We start from the raw sequence: 25,144 nt of genomic DNA on the forward strand, positions 1-25,144 counted from the left end.
GTTTGAAAAAAGAAAGTTGAGGGAAGCATTCTAGGTAGACAGAGAAAATGACTTCAGTGCAGTTTTTAAAACGTGATGCCGTTTTACCCATCTAGCACGTTCTACATTCTGCCTGTGTATCAGTTCTAAGTTTTGAGAAGTTTGTTTTGGTTATTATATGGATATATATAGAATTAAACACCTATGATTAAATTAGAAAAAGTCATTTATGGATGTACTTCATTGTAGTCTTTAAGTCTGATTAAATAGCTACTTTAGAAAAACCTTTCATTTCATGCTTCGCAAACTATGAATACTGAGTAAATCACATTGAAAATGATTATTGTAATGTGAAGAAAATATTACTAATTCTATCATTGTGGTTCTAAGTTAACACAAATAATTATTTCTTATGAATTATATATGACATTTTCTAAAATGCAACTGTAATTCTCTGATGGCTGCACCTGTTTTCCTGAGTCTGAGAGCAGTGCAAGCACTGCCTAAGGAATCTGTACATCCACCAGCAAGACATACTGCATGAACTTTGAGTAAGTGCTTCTCACATTGAGAATATTTAGTAAGTGTGCATCTGCCTGACAAGCAACAACTTAGAGAGATGACAATTTAAATCTTTAAGATTAGATGGCCATTTTCTAAAGTAAGCACCTGATACCCTGAAATATCATGCACTTCAGAATTGCCCTTCTCATCTGAACTGGTGGGTTCAGACAGTTATATTCATTAACATTAGTTCCAAATTACCAGGACCAGCCACAAAATTTGCAGGGCCCAAAGAAAATAAAATTCAGGGCTCTGTTTGAAAAAGCAGGATAGAAGCTTTTTCTTTCTCATCCAGTCTCTCTAGATTTACCACTTAATGCCTGTTCCACTGGACACAGGGATGCTTACAGAGTGAACACAGACCTTCACAATCCCTGGAGCCCTGCCTTTTAACTCGTGACAGCAGTAGTTTGGTCCCCACTGAGACAGAGGGAAGCAGCATATGGGAGGGAAAATAGGTAACTAGGAACTCATCCAGGGACATGTGGAACCACCCTCAAGGGGAAGTGCTGAGTTCCTAGTCATGCATCATTGTCCCATCGGGCTTCACTTTTAAAACACAAATTCAAAGAAAAAACAATTAAAATCATCAAGATGGTGACTGTAGACCTTAATAAAACCCCAAGTGCCATGGGGTCCAGTTATGAAGGTGGGGTGTGTGTATGGAGGGATTGTGGTTTTGGAGGGGGGTACTTCTGAACACTGAGCACAGGGGCCTGTACAAATGTACTGGTCACATACTTATGAAGCTGATCCTGCAAGTCTGTCCCAAATAGACGATTTAATCTGTCCACTCCAAACTCTTACATTAAGGTCCAAAATAACACCAACCACACATTCACTTTAGGTTGGTATTATGCTTTATTGTGGGTGTTTTTTCATTCAAGAGTCATTACAGAAGAACAATGCGCATGAAAGAAAAGTGGTAACATGAACAATAGTAGAAAGAATGCCCTGAACTGTGTATATGCTAAATCAATATTTTTATTAGTAAATTACAAATACCCACTTGTTAAAGTTGTTACAATTTTATCTAGAAAAATAGAATTTTTATCAATTCCTGAAACCTTTTCCCTTTAAAATAAGGACATAATTTGTAAGGTCTATCTACAATATATAAATACTTGAAAAACGAATTTGGTGAAATTCCCTAAGAAAATTAGCTATAGATATTAATGAAGATATAGAAGCTCTGTTGTCCATGAAACATCAGCATGCACACAAGAAAAAAACTGCTTTTATTACTATCTGAAATTGTATCTTTTTTTTCACATATGTACGTTGATGGGGTTGAGAATATGCTACTCCAAAATATGGCTCCTTGGCATACTGGGTATTTTAAGCTTAAGAAATTTGAGAAAACCACAGAGGCAGGAAGGTGTTTCTGACCTTCTCCTGATCTCCCGGAAGCAGATGATAAAATCCTTACGTGCGGGATGCCTCCCATACACCAAGGAAAGGGGCACTTACCTCTGAAGAACAAAGCATCACAGTGAAGAATCTGAATAGACTTTGCTCTGTTTCCTCTAGTTAATTACCACTAGATCATATTTGTTTATTCACTCATGCGTCTCCAAAAGCATTCCCATTTTCATCAAAACTAGCATAAAAAATACCCAGGTCTACCGATTTCTTCTGGTCTTTATTTCTTTATAAGTGCTTCTATGTCACATAAAATTTATATTTTATAAATTTGTATGTTTTTATCTTGTTAATCTTGTTAAACGTCTTTTGTTTCAGGAGCTTCAGCCATGAATCTAAGAAAGGGGATAGAAAAGAATATTTTCCTCTCTATGATATGCCCATATAGAATATCATCAGTTTGAAAAAAAAAAAGTCATTTTGTCAATTTAATTCAGTTGAAATAAATGTTAACATAATATTTAATAATTATGGAAATTATAGATAGATAGATAGATAGATAGATAGATAGATAGATAGATAGATAGATAATTTTTGAGATCTTGCTCTGTCACCCAGGCTGGAGCGCAGCGCAACTTCCGCCTTCCGTGTTCAAGCGATTCTCCTGCCTCAGCCTCCTGAGTAGCTGGGATTACAGGCGCCCGCCACCACGCCCGACTAATTTTTGTATTTTTAGTAGAGATGGGGTTTCACCATGTTGGTCAGGATGCTCTCGATCTCCTGACCCCGTGATCCCCCTGCCTCAGCTTTCCAGAGCTCTGCGATTACAGGTTTGAGCCCGCCCGGCTGGAAATTATATTTTATGAAGGATGTCATTAAGATTACTACAATGTGGTAACTTTTTAAGATATGTGTATTGTAAAAAAAAAGTTAAAAAGCTTATTTTAGAAGCCTAGATCAGACTTAATTTGGGATATTTTGTCAGCCTTTTGGAAAAATTGTAATACCATTATATACATTTTAGGATTAAATATTAAAGTCAAATTCTAGCACAGAAAAGAAGTAAATGATGTAAAATGAAAATGTTTTTACGTCTTTTAGATCCAAGTTGAAAATATTATCATGAAAAATGTTTTCTAGAAATCCCTTTCTACTGCCTGTTATGGGCACAAATAAGCAATTAAATTAGTTAAGACTACCACCAGCTTCTTATAATTAAGTGTAAATTCCAATCACTTACACAATACTCCTTCTATGGGAATTAAGCAATATTAATTAAATCATTTATTTATTTATTTACATTATGTGTAATTCTATAGTATATCCTTAGTTATAGGCTAACATTGAACTTTTTGTATAAATTAGAAAATACTGATGAACTCTAAAACAGTGCCTGGTAGGATGTGATGTTTTTGGAGTCTGGAGCTCATAATTAAGTTCCATCCCACAGTAGGTCTAAGAATCTGTACAAGATAGCTTTTGAGACTCAGTTTTCCTTTCTGTAAACAACAACAACGAAGAGAATAGACATTAATATCTACCTCCCAAGGTTGGTGACAAAAGTAAATGAGAGCACAGGTACAAATGAATTTGCAATGTTCATTTATTTCCCCTTTATAAAGAGACATAAACAGTCAACAGATATAAATTTTTGTAGATAACTCCACAGGAATGCTGAACAAGCTACCCAAGAGCTTGATTCTTGAAAGGGACCCAAGGCTACTTGGCACACCTCGATAGGAGAGCCGTCATACACCCTGAGTCCAATCTCTGACAACTGAAGGAGGTCGCAGTGGCAGATATGCCAAGAAATGAAACTAGAATCAAACGAACTCTCTTGCTTTCTCCTTTGCTGTTATTAAGAATATCAGCATGTGCCATTTTTGCAATCAAAGAGTTGTAAATACCCTCTACTATTTAATTATTTTAGGATAATATAATACAGAGCATAGAAAGTACTAAAGTATAAATGCTAAAAGACCCAATTTAGAAAGTCACCAGAATACTGTGTCATGTTCCACGAACACGGAAAAGCACACGAAATGCGAACATTTACTGCATCATTTGAGGAAGTGGGGGATTCAGCTATATAAAACAAGGATGTTTTCTCCAGCTCCCCTTGATCCTCACTAATGGTGTTCAGAGGATAGTTTTTTTGTGTTTTTTTGTTTTTTTTTTTAAAAGCTCTGCTTTCAGAATGTTTCCATCAACCTAAGCTAAGAAGTAATTTTATTCATGATAATGATTGTGAACTGTTTTCTCTAAAGCCAAAAATGTTTTTGAAAACTCCTTCATCCTAAATCCCTGTTTTCCTGCTCCTCCTTTTAATTTCCTTTTTATTCACTGATGTGCTGCTTACAGAAACTGTTGCAGCCAGATTGGAGAGTGCTGTGAAATGAATGGCTGTGATATTTTTCCCTCCTTCTGGCAAAACTTCTTTGTGTAACTGCATTAAACCCTGCGGAATCTAATGTTAACATGTGCACATTTTACTGAGTTCTATTGGAAATGAGGCATGCTGGAAGAATGACATTATTTTTTCATGGTGGAACGAGAGTACCTTCAATCAGAATAGAATTAAAATGCTAACATTTCTCCCTCCTCCTTGTTTAAACATTCTTGGGAAACCATTTCATTTCCATTTTTAATTTATTACTTGAAACAAGTGATAACAATACTTCCCTCTCTAATATCCACTGATGCTTTTCAACCATTAAATGCATTAGACAAGCAATCAAATGCTGCTTTCATCTTTATGAAACAGCATTTCTTTTTTTCCTCTGGCTTTCAAATAGATGACAAAATGCCTTCCGTGAATCAGCAAGTTGGATTTTGTGGGTTGAAATTTTATGAACTTAATCAGGTTAACTTTTCTCTCCTACCAAAACACAGGCAGGGTTAGAAGTCAAAAACAGTTTGACTTCAGCCATTACTAATCTGCTGAACACAATCACGTTAAATTCTGGAAAAGGAATCTGGGATTTTCCTCTGTTATTAAGGTCACTGAAGCTACTGGACTTGGGAAAACATCTAGTTGTCTATGTAAGAGGGCGTCTCTATTCTCCACTTCCTTTTTTAAAACATTGTACTCAAAAGACATTAGAAATAAAGCAAAATAAAATATATTCAACTTAAATTTTATTTTTCTTCTCAAATGTTTTTCTCTTTAGGCAAACATGAATAATGTAAGATTAAGGATAGGAAAAATGTCTTGCTCCAGCTACAATTGAATGGTGTTTCTGGAAAGCTCTTGAAAGTGCAACATTAATAAAACCTCTTAAAATGGTTCTGTTTTACTTGAGCAAAATAAGATGTCCTACAAGTTTAATTGGCAGGTATCTATGATATTTTTTACTTAACCTGAGAATGGGTCAGTTCCTTACCACCTGTCTTTTTCTTAACCCCTATTATTCTTGTAAATTAGACAAATAACTGAATGATCAGCAGTCTTTTTTGCCATTAAACTTACAATTAATCTTAGGTTTTAGGTATCTTAACATTGCCAGGATATTTCCCAAATAGTATCTAATAACATAGTGTTTTATGTCCAAAAGAAGTAAACTACACTGTCGAAGGGCTACTATCATACTATGTTCAGAATTAAATATAATAACTTCCATAATGGTGAAACCAAAAATAGTTTCAGTGTTTGGCTCTCAATGCATTTTTGGTTCAGATAGAGTCTAATAAAGTCAACTTAATAATTCCTCTTTTACTTCCATGAACAATATGCAAACAAATAGCACCTATGATTTCCACATTTTTTATTTTGCATTATCAATCAGCACTGATTTTAATAGATCCCCAGAATTCAGTGTGCTTCTGCATATATTGGATTCAGAGGAAAATAATAAGACACTGTGGTATGTATAATGAAATAAATCAGAAGGCCTCTTTTCAGTTCTGGCTTTTTCACTTCCTACTTATATGACTAGTCTAGATATTGAAATTTCCTGGTTCTCAGATTCTCATCTGTCAAATGTAGATTTGGATAATAAAATAGGAAGAAATGCTTCATAATAAACCATAAAGGATAAAACTAATGAGAATAGGGAAAAGTGAGCAAAAAGGAAGGAGCAGGTGGGGACTTAGGTGAAATTCAAGTCTTGTCTGATAGCTCAAAATTGCTAAAAAATACCAAATTTAGGCCAAAAATATTTTTAAGTCTAAAATAAAATATACAAAATAAAACACAATAGCAATTTTAAATTTGTATTACTTTTGAGAAAAAGTTAAACAATATGCGTATTTAACCTCTTATTGATAAATGTTAACAAGCACAGTGTTCAACATATAGATGGTACTCAATAAGTAGGTTGAATAAATATATTGAAAAATAAAACTCATTTGGTTATTTTCATTGCCTTAAAGTTATTATACTTGATGAGATGTTAAAAATTATTTACATCAAGTCTGAACATTTCTATTTGCCCTGGTGTTAACCTCTATTAATTTCTATTTACATGAGAACCAAGAGCTTGGGGACCAAGCTGTGGTAATAGAAGGTGTTTTCGTTGTTTTTGTTGTTGTTGTTTGTTTGTTTGTTTTTATCAACACCAAATTGCCTCCAGCCCTCTAGGATTCCTGAATTTAATTCAGATCACATAATATCTTAAACAAAATTTTGGATAGTGTTGCTTTGTTTATACAATTTAAGTCTGTAAACCCCTACGTTCTACAACCCCTACTACTGCATAAAAGTTTCATCAACAATAATAAGAATTATGGTCAGAATAAAAACAGAGCAATACTTTTTAGAATATTGATACTTATGTATTTTACAATTCATTATTAATTTTGATCCTAGTCTGCAAATTGTGATATGAGAGAGACTTTAACAAAAATAGCAATGAAGTACAAATGCAAATATAATCTATGAGAAATTTAAATAATATCTGTTATCTCTATGTATTGAAATAAATGATTTTAAATCTCAAATTCTTTTATTTAGGTGATATCATATTCTATACATGAAACAGGAAATCATGTAAATTCCTCAAACTCTTTTGGAACTTTATTTATCTATGCTCTTAATAACAGTCATTTCAAAAACTAACATCCAAGCTCTAATTTTTAGAGCTCATATTGAACTGTTTCATTTAACTCCTCCCATGAATTCATGGATTTTCTATTACTTAGCATTAAGCAAAGTCTAGAATTTCCGTAGTGTTGTCTAATCCAGTTACAGAAATATTTATTGAAAATGTACATATGTGCCAAGAACTGCCCAAAGCACTTGAAAACCAAAGATGAAAAGATGTTAAAGTACCAAATGATTTTTGAGCAGAAATATAAGAACGATGAACTCTACTTCAGGGAACTGGAAAATACTTTGAAGCCCAGCTTCCTTATGAAGGCTGAATAGAATTTCAACAAGGGAGGGAAAATCACTGAGGCATAACAGTAACAGAGTAACAAGTACATATCCGATGATGGCGAGAAATCAATGTAGTTAGCCCCCAGACTCCAGTGGGAGCAGCTACAGTGGGAGACAAGGCCCCAGAGGGAGCTTAGACCTGCATTTATAAGATCCTGATTGCCCTGCTGTAGTTAGGATGTTACCATGTAACAGCAGGAAGACAGATCTTTAGTGTTTTTATCTGGAAAGCAAGCTGGTTAGATTTATAGTTTAGGCCAGGCATGGTGACTCACGCCTGTAATCCCAGCACTTTGGGAGACCAGAGTAGGTGGATCACCTGAGGTCAGGAGTTCGAGACCAACCTGGACAACATGGTGAAACCCTGTCTCTACTAAAAATACAAAAAAAAAAAAAAAAAAAAAATTAGTCAGGCGTTCTGGCAGGTGCCTGTAATCCCAGCTACTCAGGAGGCTGAGGCAGGAGAATTGCTTGAACCTGAGAGGTGGAGGTTGCAGTGAGCCGAGAACGTGCCATTGTACTCCAGCCTGGGTGACAAGAGTGAAACTCCATCTAAAAAAAAAAAAAAAAAAAGTTATAGTTTAGAAAGATGTCTATCCAGTGGTGTAAAGAATGAAATGGAAATGAACAGAATCAGGAAGAGCAGGTTAGGAAACTATTAAGGCTATATTTCAACTAAAAGAAAATGAGATATTGAACTGAGAAAATGGCAGCAGGGGTAGAGACGAGGGGGTGGATTTGATTATTATATTTAGGGTGTAGAATGGACAACACATTCTACCATGTGTTTCTATTCAGAAAAATAACTGAAGTTACAAATGAGGAGGTGAGGAAGATTTCCTATTATTGTTTCTGGCCTAGTGACTTGGACTGACAGTAATGCCATTTCCCAAGATAGGAGAAGAGGACAAAGAGGAGGTTATGGAAAAATATCTGCTTAACTGTATAGTATATGCCTTAAATGAGTAAGGTTAGAGTACGTGTGGGAAAACAATGCCTGAAAGAGAAGCTTGGCTGAATGGAAGGAAGATAATGTGTGATTAATACAGTAAAACTCTTTGAGGTTGTAAATAAATTCAATGGCTGGTTTTTGAAGTCATAAATACCTTAAGAGACTCAGATGAAAGCTATAGACCTGATCTCTTATATTCAGATATATATATATATATATACACACACACACACACACACATAATATTTTGCTTATGACTGTAAGATGCCTATTCATGGACTCCCTTGCATTGCAGAGACCTTAGCTTAATTTAGAGCCCTTGGTTTAGGGTTTAGAGTTGGACAAGTTTAGTTGTAGAAAGGTATTATTTTAAAAATCACATACAGATTTAGAGGTATCTTTTTAGCACTAATAGGGAATGTTCTCCCTTCCAAGTAAATTCCTAAAGATCAGGGTTTTATAACTCAGCAGGATTGACAGTTGGGCTAAATAATCTTTTATTGGGGTTGAGAAGCAGAGACTGGCCTGTGAACTGTAGAATGATCAGTAGCATCTGGTGGCTTCTATCTGCACTTTGTCAAATTTCTCCTAGAAGTTAAAATTGCCCCCGTTTGAGAAGTCTTACTACAGAGAATAATGTTTATACATATAAAACTCCAACATAAGAAATCAAGTTAGGTATTATTTTTCTGAAGAAAAAAAATCATGAGAAAATTTTCTAGAACAGAACTACAAAGTGAGTAAGCAGATAAGGCCATAGTTGAGCTTTCCTGTTTTAGGGGGACAACACAATCTTTTCTCCTGTGTCCCTATACTGTTATAGAAATGAAACTTATCCCTTCTGCATAGGTAACTAAGAATTGTACGATTAAATCATGAAACCATAGCAGCTGCTTTTTATCTCTTTGCTTTCATCTTGTTTAGAAAAATTAATCTCCTCTTTAAGAAATTACTCAACCTTAAGAAATTGAGAAACTGATATTTTCATAGCAACAGGAAATCTATCAACTCAAAAATAAATAAAATATTATAAAAGCTAGTTAGTAATTAAATATACTACCATCTGCAGTGTGACTTTGTGTTCTTATAAACACATTAACTTTATCAAGTTTTGTAAGGGGTAATCTGCAAGCTATGGAATATCAAGTACAAAAATATGTTAATACCCACACATAGAGATTCTTATGCAACATGAAGTCTGTTTACATCTTTTTGCCATTTCTGCCTTGCTCCACAAAACAATGCATTTAGTCTGCCTTTATCATAATTTATATTTCTTTGTACTTCATATTTTTCAGTAAACTAGACATCTGTGTTTTGTTCCCTGTACTCATTTCCTTGACTTCTGATAATATTCCCCATCTTTATTCTAGGGGACATTCCCACTCCAAGTCTTAGCTCACATGATTCTGACAGTCTGGCAGAGAGATAGCCATTTTTCCTTCAAAAAAAAAATGTAACACCTAATTTTTAGTTAAGTAGCTGACCATGTAAAATAAATTCTAACTTGAAGTTAGGTGTGCCTGTGTGACAAAGTTGGAAAAGGAAAGAAATGAAAAAGCAGCTTCTGGAAACCTTTTGCAAAGAAAGCTAGACCCATATCTGTGGCCAACAATTTTCTTCCATTACTCTGACTACTGGCTAGAATGTTGATTTGATGGCTGTAGCTCTGGCTGCCATTTTGAACCATTAGTATGAACTTACTATGTCAAGAATGGCCAAGAGGAACATTTAAAACAAATTTAGTCCTTATGGACTTTACAGACCAGACTTGCCATATAAGCCATCATCTGCCTCAAGACTTGTATGTAAGAAATACACTTGTACCTTATTGTTTTCAAGTCGCGGTGATTGGGGACTCTTATACACATGGGAACCTAATCTTAATGACACTAATAGAAATTTTAACTGACACTAGTAAGAATCTTAACTGATACTAGTAAGAATCCATTCTCAAGTCAGTTTGGAGCCTGTGATCAAAGTCAAAGCCACACACAGATGACATTGCTTTGTTTCAGAAGTAGACATCTGCTATAGCAACATCTATATAATATAGCATACTTACAACTACCTCAAGACCATTGTTCTTCCAGAAAAATTTGGGTGAAAGAGGTACAAAGATGATGTGAATCAAGAGTCCACAATATCTAGTATATTTTGGCTTAAATGTAAAAATTCATATGAGCTTCAGATAAAGTAAAATCTCCATGTGAAAACTGTATATGGTTTGAAGGTATGGCACTGAACAGCCTCAGGGTTATGCTATTGAAACAAATTTTTAGAGAGCCATGGAAGATGTTTTGTGAGCATCGAAGACTGTAAATAAGATAGTCTGATGTGAACTTAACAAATTCTGGAATTCGTAGAAAACCACGGTATCTGGTGCCTAATTGTATCACACATTGTGTGACAAAGCATTATCCATCAATCTAAATAATAATCTTATATCCATTCCAAATAATAATCTTATATCCATTCCAATTAGCCCTTCTGGGTGGTTGACCAGTCTGTGAGAAAGAGAATAAAAAACTTAGTAGCTTTTAAAGTATGGCAGAATTGTTTAAAGTACTAGTAATGCCAGGAAATACTGAGTTCATTAATAATACATAGGCTTTGCTTCAATAGTATATCTCAAGTAACTGTTACTAATGGCCACAATCCCATTCAACCATTATTGAATTATGCATTCTATATGCCAGGTACTATTGTATATACTCCAGATACAGTAGTAAACAAAAGAGATTAAAGATTACAGATGATATTACATGGTAGAGTAAGCTAAGTCAAAATTTAGGAGAGTTTTGCAGTTTGAGTGAGGAGTAGAAGAGGCAGAAAAATGCTTCGCAGATGAGAAGAAACATCTTACCTTTTTGTAACAGTTAAAAAGGAAGAAGAAACAGGGCTTGCAATACTTCATGTTTTGAGTTTTCCATATTGCTTGAATTTGAAAAGATTCATTTACTTGTCAAATCTCAGAGATAGGATATGGCAGCTACATGATATCCCTATGCTTGTTTTTTAATGTTAACATATTTTTTAATCTTTGAATTAATACATGATTATTTAAAATCCTTAGAAAATAAGAACAGCTTAAAGAAAGGATACAATATCAATCTGACACTCAGAGGCATCCACTATTATAGCTTTCTTATATTTTATTCCAGTTTTTAAACATTTTTTTCTTATTTGATCTAATTTTCAATGCATATTTTATAACATAACAAAAATCACTGTAATATAATTATTTAATGGCTATATAATACTTCATATAATATAAAGTTATGTTTCTGGTCATTTTTAAAATTGAAGTATATATTTTCATAATATAAAATATACTAACAAATATCCTGGACATAGGACTTCAGCATTTAAGCAGCGCTGAGTTGGTATGGTTCATTATTAATCCCCTTCAGACTCAAGCGCTCTGAGTTGAGAGATGGTGATTGTTGCTTCCCCTCCCTCATTCACCACTCTTGACATCCAGCTATCTCCTTTGCATAAAAGTTCAGTTATGAATAATAAAAATGACTTTATTATGGCTTCTCCCTTAGTGTCATATTCGCTGACAAGTTTTGAGATTGAATTAGGTTTCCATAGAGATGTCTCTCGATTGTATAGTGGTCTGTCCTGAAGCTCAAATCTCCTCACTCTACTAAAGGAATGATGATATAAACTGCCAAAATCAAGACATTTGCTTTTGTGTATAGTATGCTGCATCATCTCTCAGGCTATTCTCTGGCTCATACCTGGTCATGGTCAGAACTACTGCAGTGTGTTTGGGTTGTTGCTAATGATTGTTGCATCATTTTGAGTATTTGTCCTCATTTTTAAGTAGAAAAATAGCTTTAAAAATCCTTTCTTTCAGCAGTCCATAACCAGAAAGCACATTTTTTTGTCTATAATCTTTAAAATGTTTAATACATATTTAAAGTATATCTAAAGATGGTTTATGTATTATCAGAAAGGATTTCTGTCCATTGGTTCATTCTTAACTTAGTCAACAAAAATACATCTAACTTATTTAATTTGAACCATGAACCACGCAAGATACCAGAAATACCAGAAATGAAGAAATGAATATTTTATTATCTTATAATTAGAGAACTCCCAAATCCAATAACAAAGATAGACATTCAGATAAATAGAAAAGATGCAAGGTGTGTGTGTGTGTGTGTGAGAGAGAGAGTGTGTGTGTGTGTGTGTCTGTGTGTTCCAATGAGTCAAATACTCACAGAGATATGGGAATTCAGAAAAGCTAGTAAATGAGTTGTATATCCTTGCAAAAAGAAGATGATATCTGAATTTTGTTATAAAGTATTTGTCAGAATTTACAAGGCAGAGGCAAGTAGGGAGAGCTAGACAGTAAAAATAGCATGTGCAATAAAAGTCATGAAAATTGGGTTATTTGTCTACTTGAGTGTAGATCCTCCTTGTATTTTTTATAAATCAACCCTTTATCAGATACATGATTTTCAAGTATTTTCTCTCATTCTTTAGATTGTCTTTTCATTCTGTTGATTATTCCTTTTATCGTGAAGAACATTTTTAGTGTGATACAGTCTCACTTGGCTATTTATGTTTTTGTTGCCTCTGCTTTTGGTATCTTAGTCAATAAATCATTGCCAAGATCAGTGTCAAAAAGATTTTCCCCTTATGTTTTCATCTGGTAGTTTTGTAGTTTCAGACTTTATGTTTATGTCTTAAATCTATTTAAAGTTGATTTTTCTGTATGATGTAAGACAAGGTTCCAGTTGCCTTCTGCATGTGGATACCCAGTTTTCCCAACGCCATTTGTTGAAGAGACTAATATCTCCATCATGGATTCAACTGATAATGTATGAATGGATTTATTTATGGGCTGTCTAGTCTGTTCTATTGGCTTTTGTGTTTGTCTTTGTGTTAGTGCTATAGAGTTTTAATTACTGGGGCCTCATAATACATTTTGAAATCAGGAAGTGGGATGACTCCAGCTTTGTTCTTCTCTCTCAAGATTGTGTAGGCTATTTTTGGTCTTTTCTGGTTTCATATGAATTTTAGGATTTTTTTATTTTATAAAAATGTAACTCAACAATTAAATAATAACCCAATTTTTAAATGGGCAAAGGACTTGAAGAGACATTTTTTTTCAAAGAAGACGTACAAGTGACCAACAGCTGTAAGAAAAGACGCTCAACCTCATTATCAAATGAAAATCAAAAGTACAATGAAATATCACCTCACACTTGTTATGTTGGCTTTCATTTAAAAAATCAAAAGAAAACAAGTGTCGGTGAGGATATGACAAAATTGGAACCTTTGTACACTGTTGGCAGGAATGTAAATTGGTATAGTCATTAGAGAAAACAGTATGAAGTCTCCTCAAAACATTAAAAATAGGACTACCATATAATCCAGCAATTCCACTTCTGGGCATATATCCAAATGAATTGAAATCAGTAAGTCAAAAAAATCTGCATTCCAATGTTCATTGCAGCTTTAGTTGCAATAACAGCTCAAGCATCTATTGAAGTGGAAACAACTCAAGCATCTATCCACAGATTAATGAATAAAGAAAATATGGTACATACAAAGAATGAAATATTACTTGACCTTTAAAAAAAAGAAGTTCTGCAATAGAAACAACAGGGAATGGAAAATGAGAAGTTGTTCAGTAGGTTATAAGGTTTCAGTTGTGCTACATAAATAAGTGCTAGAGATCTGTTGTACAATATAGTGCCATAGCTAACAATGTGGTATTATGCACTTCAAAATGTATTAAGAGGGTAGATCTCATGTTATGTGTGCTTACCACAAAAAGACGGAGGGGCAGACACAAGAAAACTTTGGCATGTGTTGTATATGTCTATTGCCATTACTGATGATGGTGTCATAGTGTTTGCATATGTCCACATTTACCAGATTATACACCTTAAATATATGCAGTTTTTTTGTGTATCAATTACACCTTAACAAAACTATTAAAAATCAACTGTGTAGAAGTGTTCTTCTGAGGACTAAATAAAGAAATTAAATGTTTGACATTTTCTGGCATTAAATAGGTGTATGAACCTTAAAAAAATAAAGGCATGAAGACATGAAGTATCTTAATTTGTTTGAGGACACTGAGAAATATTTTGGTTTTTGTAGATCAGGTACATGTTGGAGAATGGGAGTTTGAGTTTGCATATGTAAATTTTGGCAAGCTGGTCAAAACCTTTGGGTTTTACTCTTAGAGTAATGATCAGGAGATAATGAATGACATTGTTTTAATTAATTTTTTAATTAGCTTCACAGCAATACAAAAATATGTATATCCACTGAAGACCACAGTTGTAGGCAATGTCTGAGCAGGGAAAGGAATCAGTCAAACCTGTTCTCAGATTATTGTCTTGCTCTTACTTTTAAATTAAACTTGCCACATATGTGCTCCTTTCAAATATTTTTTGACTTTAATCAAAGTCCTAAGAAATGTAAGCTGCAGCAACTCTGACTGCAACCATTTATTTATTTATGTATTTATGTATGTATGTATTTATTTATTTATTTATTTTATTTCATTTATTTTTATATTTTTTTGAGACAGAGTCTCGCTCTGTCGCCCAGGCTGGACTGCAGTGGCGCGATCTTGGCTCACTGCAAGTTCCGCCTCCCGGGTTGACGCCATTCTCCTGCCTCAGCCTCCTGAGTAGCTGGGACTACAGGCGCACACCACGAGGCCGGCTAATTTTTTGTATTTTTAGTAGAGACGGGGTTTCATCTTGTTAGACAGGATGGTCTGGATCTGCTGACCTCGTGATCCGCCCGCCTCGGCTTCCCAGAGTGCTGGGATTACCGGCGTGAGCCACCGCGCCCGGCCTATTTTTTTCAAAATACTTTTACAAACCTTTGTTTTTCCCTTTGTAATTTCCTTCTTATAATACCTCAGGTGAATATGGTGAGTAAAATGTATTATTCTCCCCACACTTATTGAGTGTTAATTCAGGATTCAGAGTTCTTGAAGGTAGGTATTCACACCAGCTTCTACAACCAATTAGAGACAAAGTCAGAAAGTCAATAAATTCTATATTTTATTACCTAATAACTGATCATTTTCAAGGAGTGAGGGTAGAAGAAATCATTGCTTAAAATACTGTAGAGACATCTCAAACTGAGGAAAATATGAGGGATTAAAATGAACAATAATTTATATTAAGAAAATAATAAATTACAATATCTAGCACTGTTTCTTTTAAAAAATGTTCTAGAGTTATATTGTGTGGTGCTATTTTATAAAGACCTATCTATAATAACTGGAAATAAGAATAAGGAAAAATTAAGATTTGTTTTTGAAAATTAAAATATGTATTAAGATTGAGTGGAAACTATGTATTTTATTATTTCATTTATGAGATATGGCCAAATGAGGCAAATTGCTAAAGAACAAAAATAAATTACTGGTTGATTTGGGCTAGGAGTACTGGTTGATTTGAGCTAGGAGTAGGTGGATGAGAATTAAGTTTCATTGAGGTTTCTTTACGGGGTGATAAAAATATTTTAAAATTAAACTGTGGTTATGGTTGCATAATTCTGTGAATACACTGAGAAACACTGATTATACAAAAGTGGAGTAGCAAGAGCTCAGTCACTCTAAGTTGTGAATGTTTTTAATGCAAAAGTTGTATTTGGAAGGGGTGTTGGAATTGGGATGAACTATAGTGAGAACCGTGTTTCAAGTCTTATATTCAAGATTGCCATATTTGCTATAGCTCTTTCGTTTGCTTTTATTTAAATAGTGCCTTTTTAATAGGTAATTTCATCCTGTGTCGTCATGTTTGTTAGATTGTCCTCAACTTCCCTGTGTGATTTGGCTGTTGTGAAATAGTACTTCCAAACTTTATGCAATCAAAGTAATTTCTGTATTCTCAGGGAGGTGAGACTGCTGAATTTCGGACTCAGATGACAAACATCTTTGACTCTTCAAACTGGAGTGAAGGAGAACAGGTAATGCTGCATTTGTTAACTCCTTACTTATGTCTTTCCTGACATCACTTTGCCCCAGTAATGGCATTTGCTCATATGGGTGAATGTAAAGAACCATCCTTGAAGGGGTTGTGAAATACAGTATTTTATTGGAGAGTATAATTAGCATAGAACTTTGTGAAAGTTTGCCTTTCACTTGGGCATGACAAAACATGTTGCCTACTTCTATGGTGCCCTGTGGCATCACCAAGTTAACCAATGTCCTACAGTCCTGCAATCTGGACTGAGATGTTTTGACTTTGTAATAACGAGACATTATTAACAGCTCTTAAAGATGAGAGCAGTCTGAGAGGGACTCACAATTAATGGCACATAGGTCTCTCTTCAGGTGAGAAGTTAAGTACTTATTCACTTGTACAATGGATACATTGCATTAATGTGGGACCGGGTTGTTTCTTTTTTATCATTTGGTAATATTTATGTACACTGAGTAAAGAAAGAGTATGATTCTGTTTTATATTATTAATTCACACTCAGCATTCATTCCAACATCCTTTCATCATACTTCCCTCTACTTTAGAGGCTGGGAAGCTAAAAATGACTTTTTCAAGACTCCCTTGCAGCTAGAGTATTGAATGTGTAATTAAGTTCTATTAATGATATACACTTGCAAAAGATTTGGAAGGTAAATGTTAAAAAGGACAGCTTTGCTGCTATTTTGGCTGCTACTACTATGAAGCAAGGAGCGACAAAGGACCAGTTAGTTATAAAGATGCTGTGTCTACAGAAGCATTCTTATGTCTGGCCTTTTATGAGTTTGAGACACATTTGTGGCAGCAGCAATATCCTGATCACTGGACCACACCTATGGCTGTAGGTTTCTGAACTCGGGTTCCTGTGATTGCCTCTTGATTCCACAGATCTATGACTACAGGAGAGGAAGCAGTTCTCTTGACATGGTATTTCAACAATCTTATTCTGAAAGTTACTCCTGGACATCCAACATAGAGTCTTCTTCTGTAGTACCTCTAATAATTGTGTAGTTACTAATTCCCCATATTAAAATTGTTTTTGCTTAAAAAAAAAAAAAGATGAGAGCAGCCTAACACAAATGTGAATGTTAACTTTTAACCCTTTAAAAGTATTTGCTGTTAATTCTTGCTATGTTCACATCAAAATGTTGTTATCCAGTCATGACCATCTGGTCCCAAAATTTAAGCAAATGTGAGCGGAGTAACTTAAAGAATGGATACACAAACATTCTTGTTTTATTAATGTTTTTACATCAAATTTTAAAACATTTATTTTCTGGAATAAAAGAATCACTAATATTTTGTCTTCATTCAGCCACTATAGAGGAGAAGATAAAAAAGGTACTTTGAAATAAGTTTAAATCAAATATTCTACCTGCCAGAATTGACAATTAACCAGGATTATATTAAACTCATTTTCTTTTTTTCATTTACTGGCATTGATAGAAGGGACACCACTTTGGGAACTGTCAATTTATACCTATAGTCCAAAGGTCATTTATTTTTATCAAATGTTTAATAATCATATATTATATACCCAACTCTATAATTAGCTGCTTATAGCCCTGTGGAAAAATAAGGCTTTTGTGCTATATTGAAGATTGCAGTTACTGGAAAATCAGTGAAATGGAAGATCAGAGTGAGCTGATTCACCTAAGAGAAAATTTATGAAAAAAGAGTAATTAAGCTGATTATTAAAAGTGGGTAGAAATAAAAGTCACCACTTTGATAATGAAAACATAATCCATGAAGAGAGAAGACATGTGCAATGCATATATGGCACAATTTACCAGTTCAGAGTATGTCACAACTATGTGTATCAATGACAAAAAAAAAAAAAGATACAATAGAAAAGTAATAAAATAGTTGAATAGACAGTTCACACTGGATGAAATCCAAATGGCCAATAGACATGTGTTTTTTTAATGCTCAACTCCATTAAGCAAAATAAAAATGAAAATTAAAAACAATATGATACTACTACATACTCTTTAGAATAGATAAAACAAAAGCAGGCAATGACTAATTTTGGGAAGAAGAGAGTGCTACCTGAACCCTGAAATGCTGCTGATGTCAGGTGTAAATTTGTATTAATATTTCAGAAAGCTATTTGAAGTATCAACTAAAGCTAAAAATACAGACACAAAACTCATGGATTCCATTTTTGGTGTATAGCTAATACCTAGATAGCTTTACCAAATTACAGGTACTAAAATGTTTACAGCATCACTGTTTATAATAGCCCTAAACTGCAAAGGATACTTATTAACTATATCTATCAACACTGGAATGGATAAATAAATTGTGGTATATTTCCATAACAGTAGTATATAGCAATGAGAATAACAATCAAAAACCACATGCAACAACATGGGTGAAGATTGTAAACACAAGATCAGTTGAAATAAATTAATTATAAAAGGCTATGAACTTACCTCTTCATGTATAAAACCGACAAAACTAAACAGTGGGATTAGAAATCAGGAAAGAAATTATCTTGAGCGTGAGAAATAGTGACTAAAAGGCATATGAGGGCTTTGGAAATGTTGGTAATCATCTATTTCTGGATTTCAATGCTAGTTCCATACTACGTTTAGTTTGAGAAAATTCATTGAGTTGTAAAATGATGATAGGTGGACATGAATGTATACATATTGCAATTCAATAAAGGTTTTTAAAAATGGATAAAAGGTTTAGAAAAGAAGTAAAGTGGTTAATTTTTGTATTAAAGAATACTTTTTACAGCCAAATATTTTCAGGGAAAAATGTTCTTTTAAATAATAATAAAAATGAAAGGCAGAACTTTTAAACTCTAAAAACTACCCCAGAGTTGGATGTTTTTCACAGTTTATATGATGCAATCTGCTTAAGCTGATCTGTTCTAAACAGGCTTTCACCACTGTCACAGTCCAAAATCAACAACTGTTATTTATACATGTAAGAGACTTCCAAGGGACATTTGAATCATCAAAGACAGACTAAAATATGTTCAACTTCATTTAAGTCTATTTGGTTACATTTTCTCTCTTTAAACATCGTTAGAGGCACATGTGATATCTAAGGGAAAATATTTCACAGATTATTTTCTGGTCATGCAAGTGTTCATGACCCATTATTTATATTTTAAGGACCTTTTATTTCATTTTAGAACCATGTAATTTTGTTCTCTACTTTCTGTCTTCCTTCTTACAATTATATGGTGTTATAAGTAGAACATACATATTCCAAATCAAAGTATGTCAGGTTTCAAAAGACAGAGGATATCATTCAAACATCTGGGAAATGATGCAAATTTGGGGAGAAGTTTTATATTGTTGTATGATGAGAAAGGTTAATGAATTTAAATTTCAAAGTGGAACCATAAATGCCAGTGGGTGGCAGAAAGTGCTAATTACCAATTATTTAATTTTCTTGATGTTAAAAAGAAATGAAATATCTTTGATGGGTAATTGACAATGACCTCTACAAGTAATAAAATGCTTAATTAAGAATTTCTAAAATGCATTATATATACTTCTTTGCATTATTCAGTTGTCAACACTAAAATAAAATTTAATATTTTCCTTGATTAATCAAGGATTTAATAATCTTCATTATATGTTACATATAGTGAATAGGTCACCTTTCCATCTAGTTTTGAAAAGCCTGACACCAAAATCAAACAAGGACACGAACACACAGAGATAAAACTACAGGCCAATATCTAGAGCATAGACACAAAAAATCTTCAACAAAATAGCAACAGAGTAAACCCAAGAGTACATCAAAAAAATTTAAATCATGATCAAGTGGGATTTATCCAGGAATGCAAGGCTGGTATAACACAGGGAAATCAATAAACATGGCATATTACATCAAGAGACTGAAAGGACGAAGACATATGATCATCTCAATATATGCAGAAAACGTATTTGGTAAAATTCAATATGATTTCGTGATAAAAACTTTCAACAAACTACGCATAGAAGGAACATACTTCAACATAATAAAGGCCATATATGATACACCCACAGATAACATCACACTGAAAAGGGAAAGCTGAAAGCTCTTCCTCTAAGAACAAGATAAATATGCCTTCTTTCACCACTGATACTCAACATAGTAATGGGAGTCCTAGCCAGAGAAATCAGGCAACAGAAAGAAATAAAAGTCCTCTAAATTTATAAACAGCTTGACCCTTACAAACTGACCCTCTTTACATTTAGAAGAGCCTCTTAATTTAGAAGATCCTACAGATTCCACCAAAAACCTCTGAGATCTGACAAGCAAATTCAGTAGTCTCAGGATACAAAATCAATATAAACAATCAGTAGCATATTTGTATATTAATAATAAACTAGCTGAAAAAGAAACCAAGAAGCCAATCCTATTTATAATAGTTACAAAAATAAATAAATAAAACATCTAGGAATAAATTTAACGAAGAAAGTGAACCACCTCTACAAGTAAACTCACAAAATACTGATGAAAGAAATTGAAGAAGACATGAACAAAGAGAATGATATCCCATGCTTATGGATTGGAAGAATTAATATTGTTAAAATGACTATACTATTCAAAGCGATCCAAATATTAAGTATAATTTTTTATCACAATACCAACATTATTTTTCATAGAAATAAAAAAAACTAAAACCAATATGAAACCAAAAGAAAGCCCAAACAATCAAAGCAATCCTGAGCAAAAAGGACAAAAACTGTAAGCATCACATTACCTTACCTCGAAAAATATGTCCAAGGTTATAGTAATAAAAACATGATTGCAGGCCCGGTGTGGTGGCTCACATCTGTAAGCCCAGCACTTTGGGAGGCCAAGGTAGGCTGGTCACTTGAGGTCAGCTTGGACAACATGGCGAAACCTCATCTCTACTAAAAATACAAAAAAATGAGCCAGGCATGGTGGATTATGCACCTGTAATCCCAGTTACTTTGGAGGCTGAAGCAGAACTGCTTGAACTGGGGAGGCAGAGGTTGCAGTGAGCCAATATCATGCCACTGAACTCCAGCCTGGGTAACAGAGTGAGACACTGCCTCGAAAACAAAACAAAACAAAAATACTGCTATTAAAATGGGCACATAGACGAAAGGAACAGAATAAGAATCCAGAAACAAATCCACATATTTATTTACAGCCAACTGATTTTTATAAAAGGTGCCGAGTGTGCTAAGTACATATATTGGCATTATCTTTAGTACACGGGGCTGGGAAAACTGGATTTTCATATGCAGAAAAATGACACTAGACCCCATCTCACCATACACAAAAATCAACTCAAAGTGAATGAAAGACTTAAACCTAAGACCTCAAACTATAAAGTTAGTCGAAGAAAACAGGAAAAAATACTCAAGGACATTGATATTGGCAAAAATTTTATGGCTAAGACCTCAAAAGCACAGATAACAAAAACAGAAATAAACTAATGAAACTTTTAACTTAAATGCCTCTGCACAACAAAGGAAACAGTCAACAAAGAGACCACCTATTGAGTGGGAGAAAATATTTGCATAGTATTCATCCTACAAGGAACAAATACCTAGAATACACAAGGAACTCAAGCAATTCAACCAGAAAAAAAAAAAATGCCCTTAAAAAGTGGGCAAAGAACCTGAATAGACATTTCTCAAAGGGAGATATACAAATGATCAAGATTGCTTGAGCCCAGGAGAGCAACTGAGCAACACAGGGAGATTTCATTTCTAAAAAACAAAACAAAACAAAAAATAATAGTCAACATAATCATCAGAGAAATGCAAAAATGCAAATCAAACTACAATGATCACAATAATATATTGTCTTACCCTACTTAGAAAAGGTGTTTTCAAAAATGCAAAAAAAAAAAAAAAATAGATGCTGGCAAGGTTGCAGAAAAAAGGAATTTTATATACTATTGTTAGGAATGTAAATTAATACAATTATTATGAAAAACAGTATGGAGATTTCTTTAAAAACTAAAAATAGAAGTACCATAAAAATTTGCAACTCCACTACTGGATATTTATCCAAGGAAAGGAAATTAATATATCAAAGTGATACCTGCCCTCCACAATGCTTATTAAAACACTATAGCAGTAGCAAAGATACATGGAATCAACTTAAGTGACCATCAACAAATGAATGAAAAGAAAATGTGGTATGTATACACAGTGGAATACTACTCAGCCATAAAAAGACTGAAATTCTCTCACTTTCAGTAACGTGGATGAAAACTGGAAATTATTATGTAAAATAAGCCAAGGACAGAAAGATGAACATTGCATGTTTTTGCTCATATGTGGGAGGTAAAAAAGTTGATCTCATGGAGGTAGAGAATAGAATGATAGTTATCAAAGGCTGGGAAAGGTATGTGTTGGGGGGAGGTAAATGAAGAGAGGTTGGTAAATGGGTACAAGCATACAGTTAGAGAGAAGGAATAAATTCCAATGTTCAATAGCAGCGTAGGGTGAGTATTATTAACAACAATGTATTGTGTATTTTAAAATAGCTAGAAGAGAGGATTTGAAATGTTCCCAACACATAGAAATGATAAATGTTTGAAGTATGTATATCTTTAAAACTCTGTCTTGATCATTACACATTCTAAGCATGTAATAAAATATTACATGTACCACATAAGTATGTACAAATATTATGCATTGATAAAAAGATAAATCTAAACAAAATATACCTTGATTTTAAAATAAACTTTTGATTTATGTATAATTTTGCAATCTCTTACTAATAGATCTAAACACTTACGCATGATTACTAATACCAAGAACAAGAGAGAATCAGGCATTTCCATTATGCTCCTTTTTATAGATACAGTCTTTGAGATATAGCCTATGGGTGGTTTTGCCAAGGGGAAAAAAATCAAATCTTTATCTGGACAAGATTATATCTCCAAATACCATTTAACTAACAAAAAATGATCCTGTTAAACTACAGCTCGGGGATGTAATCAGCAAAGGTCAGGCCATGAGAAATGTATGAGTTAAACAATCCAGTTTCCTCAAAAAATAAACTACAAGAAATACAGAAGATATGAAGGGAACCATGCATAGAGATTAATTAAAATAGATAGATATGTATAGATATGTATAATTAAAATAGATTAAATAAAATAGATATATTAATTAAAATACATATGATGCAATAGATATGGGAGGGCCTTGAATCTTGATTTTTAATATAAAACAATGTATAATAAAATAATAAATTTTATATGTATAAGACAATTAGAAATGTTAACACTTAATATTTTATCCCATTAAGAAATTATCATTAATTTCTTTAGAAAATGTGACTTGGTTTGATCTCCCTCCAAAACAGATTCTGAAACAAGAATTGTTTGGGAGGTAATCTCAGGATACAAATAGAGAAATGAGGAAGTAAGGCAAGGAAAGGAAGGGATTCCATACAAGATGCACTATCCATCAGGTTTTCATTGTGCTACTGGAACTCAAGCCTGCTGTAATGTACATCACACTTCAGAGGTATCTTAACTGAGGGATGCAGGCTGGGGAATTTATCCCCTAAATTCCTATTTGATATTGGTCAAAAGCTGCTCCCAGCCCTTGCAGCTTATTCTACACAAAGGCCTAATGTGATCCTGTGGTCAGGAAAAATGAAAGTATTAGGCAAAGTCTCAGGTAATTAAACAAGATGCTTTGGCTTTAGAGGTAAATGCTAAGGGGATATGAAAAAGCACCAGGCTCAGTTCTGTAGTACATTAAAGATGTAGTGGTGATGGTGAATAAACAAGGGATTTTTTGTTTTAGATATAACTACCAAAATTCTATAAATAAAATATGATACCTGGAATATGCTTTAAACTAATACGAAGGGGAGGCAGAAGATGCAAGTATAGATGAGACAGGTTTGGTCAGTAGTTAAAAATGGCTTAAGAGGATATGGGTATATTGTATGATTATATTTTCACATATATTTAAAACTTATTATTTCCATATGCCACCATATGTATATAAATTAATTTAAACATGAGTTTTTACTGATATGCCCAACTTTAATCGATTACAACATGGCTCATTCTACCCTCCTCCTACTAATCTGTAAATTTACTGCAACAGTGAGAAATATGGCTCCAATCATCCACCATTCATTTGCTTAATTATTCAGTTCAATTATACATGTGTAGTAATATCAAAATTAACTTACAGCCTGTTAAGAAACAACTTTATCAACAAGTATGCATATGTAGGTCTTTTTGCTTTTAGACTTAGAGACTCTAGTCCTATGCAAAATGACTTAGATTAGCACCTTTTACACACACCCGCTTCAGAGAACAATATTATTTCATACATTGTTATTAGAGTTAGGTTCTATTGTCATATTATGCATTCCTTTTCGGATCCCCCAACCTTCTAAATGATTTTTAAGAAACAAGTTTAACAACAAGTGTATGTATGCAGTTCTTTTTGTCTTTAGACTTCAAGACTCTAAATCCTATCCAAAATTACTTAGGTCAGCATCTTTTACACATACCCCCTTCAAAGAGATTATTTCATATTTAATTTAGATTATATTATTATGAATTCCTTTGGGATCTCCAAAACTTTTATCTGATTTTTTAATTTGTATACACTAAGGTTCACTCTTTGTACTATAAAGTTTTGTGAGTTTTGACAAATACATGTTACAAGTCTACCATTACAATATCATAAAATTTAATTACTCTTTCTAAAGAAAAAAATATTGTGCTTCATATATTCAACCCTCCATGCCTCCTGCTGAGCCCATGGAAGCCACTTATAGTTTTACTGTATCTATATGTTTTGCTTTTTCATATAATGTTATATAATTAGAATCATATACTATATAGCCTTTTGTAGATGTTTTTAAGGGTGCTTTATATGTTTTGGATACAAATCTCTATAAGATAAACATTTTGGCAACATTTTAATGTAGAACTAAAATTGTAGAACTGGGGTAATATAAATTGTA

At 33.5% G+C, this 25,144-nt stretch overlaps 1 protein-coding gene and 1 long non-coding RNA gene across 3 annotated transcripts in view; one reads left to right on the forward strand and one right to left on the reverse strand.

Moving 5' to 3' along the window:
- LOC105500037 (proline rich 16) overlaps positions 1–25,144 on the reverse strand; it is a 317,629-nt gene that overhangs the window by 13,854 nt on the left and 278,631 nt on the right. Inside the window, exon 3 of one of the 2 annotated variants that reach the window (XR_011624745.1) lies at positions 7,738–7,834. The exons of the other annotated variant lie outside the window; for it this stretch is intronic. The gene's annotated coding sequence lies outside the window, so the exon portion shown is untranslated. Of the gene's footprint in view, positions 1–7,737; positions 7,835–25,144 lie in introns of those variants that run through there. 2 annotated transcript variants of the gene reach the window in all.
- Positions 9,930–25,144, forward strand: part of LOC105500036 (uncharacterized) — a 33,591-nt gene continuing 18,376 nt past the window's right edge. The window contains exons 1-2 of the long non-coding RNA XR_011624743.1: positions 9,930–10,042; positions 16,119–16,193. This is a non-coding gene — a long non-coding RNA (uncharacterized lncRNA). The remainder of the gene's footprint in view (positions 10,043–16,118; positions 16,194–25,144) is intronic.

The sequence above is a fragment of the Macaca nemestrina genome, chromosome 6 (assembly GCF_043159975.1).
Source record: "Macaca nemestrina isolate mMacNem1 chromosome 6, mMacNem.hap1, whole genome shotgun sequence".
Classification (NCBI taxonomy): domain Eukaryota; kingdom Metazoa; phylum Chordata; class Mammalia; order Primates; family Cercopithecidae; genus Macaca; species Macaca nemestrina.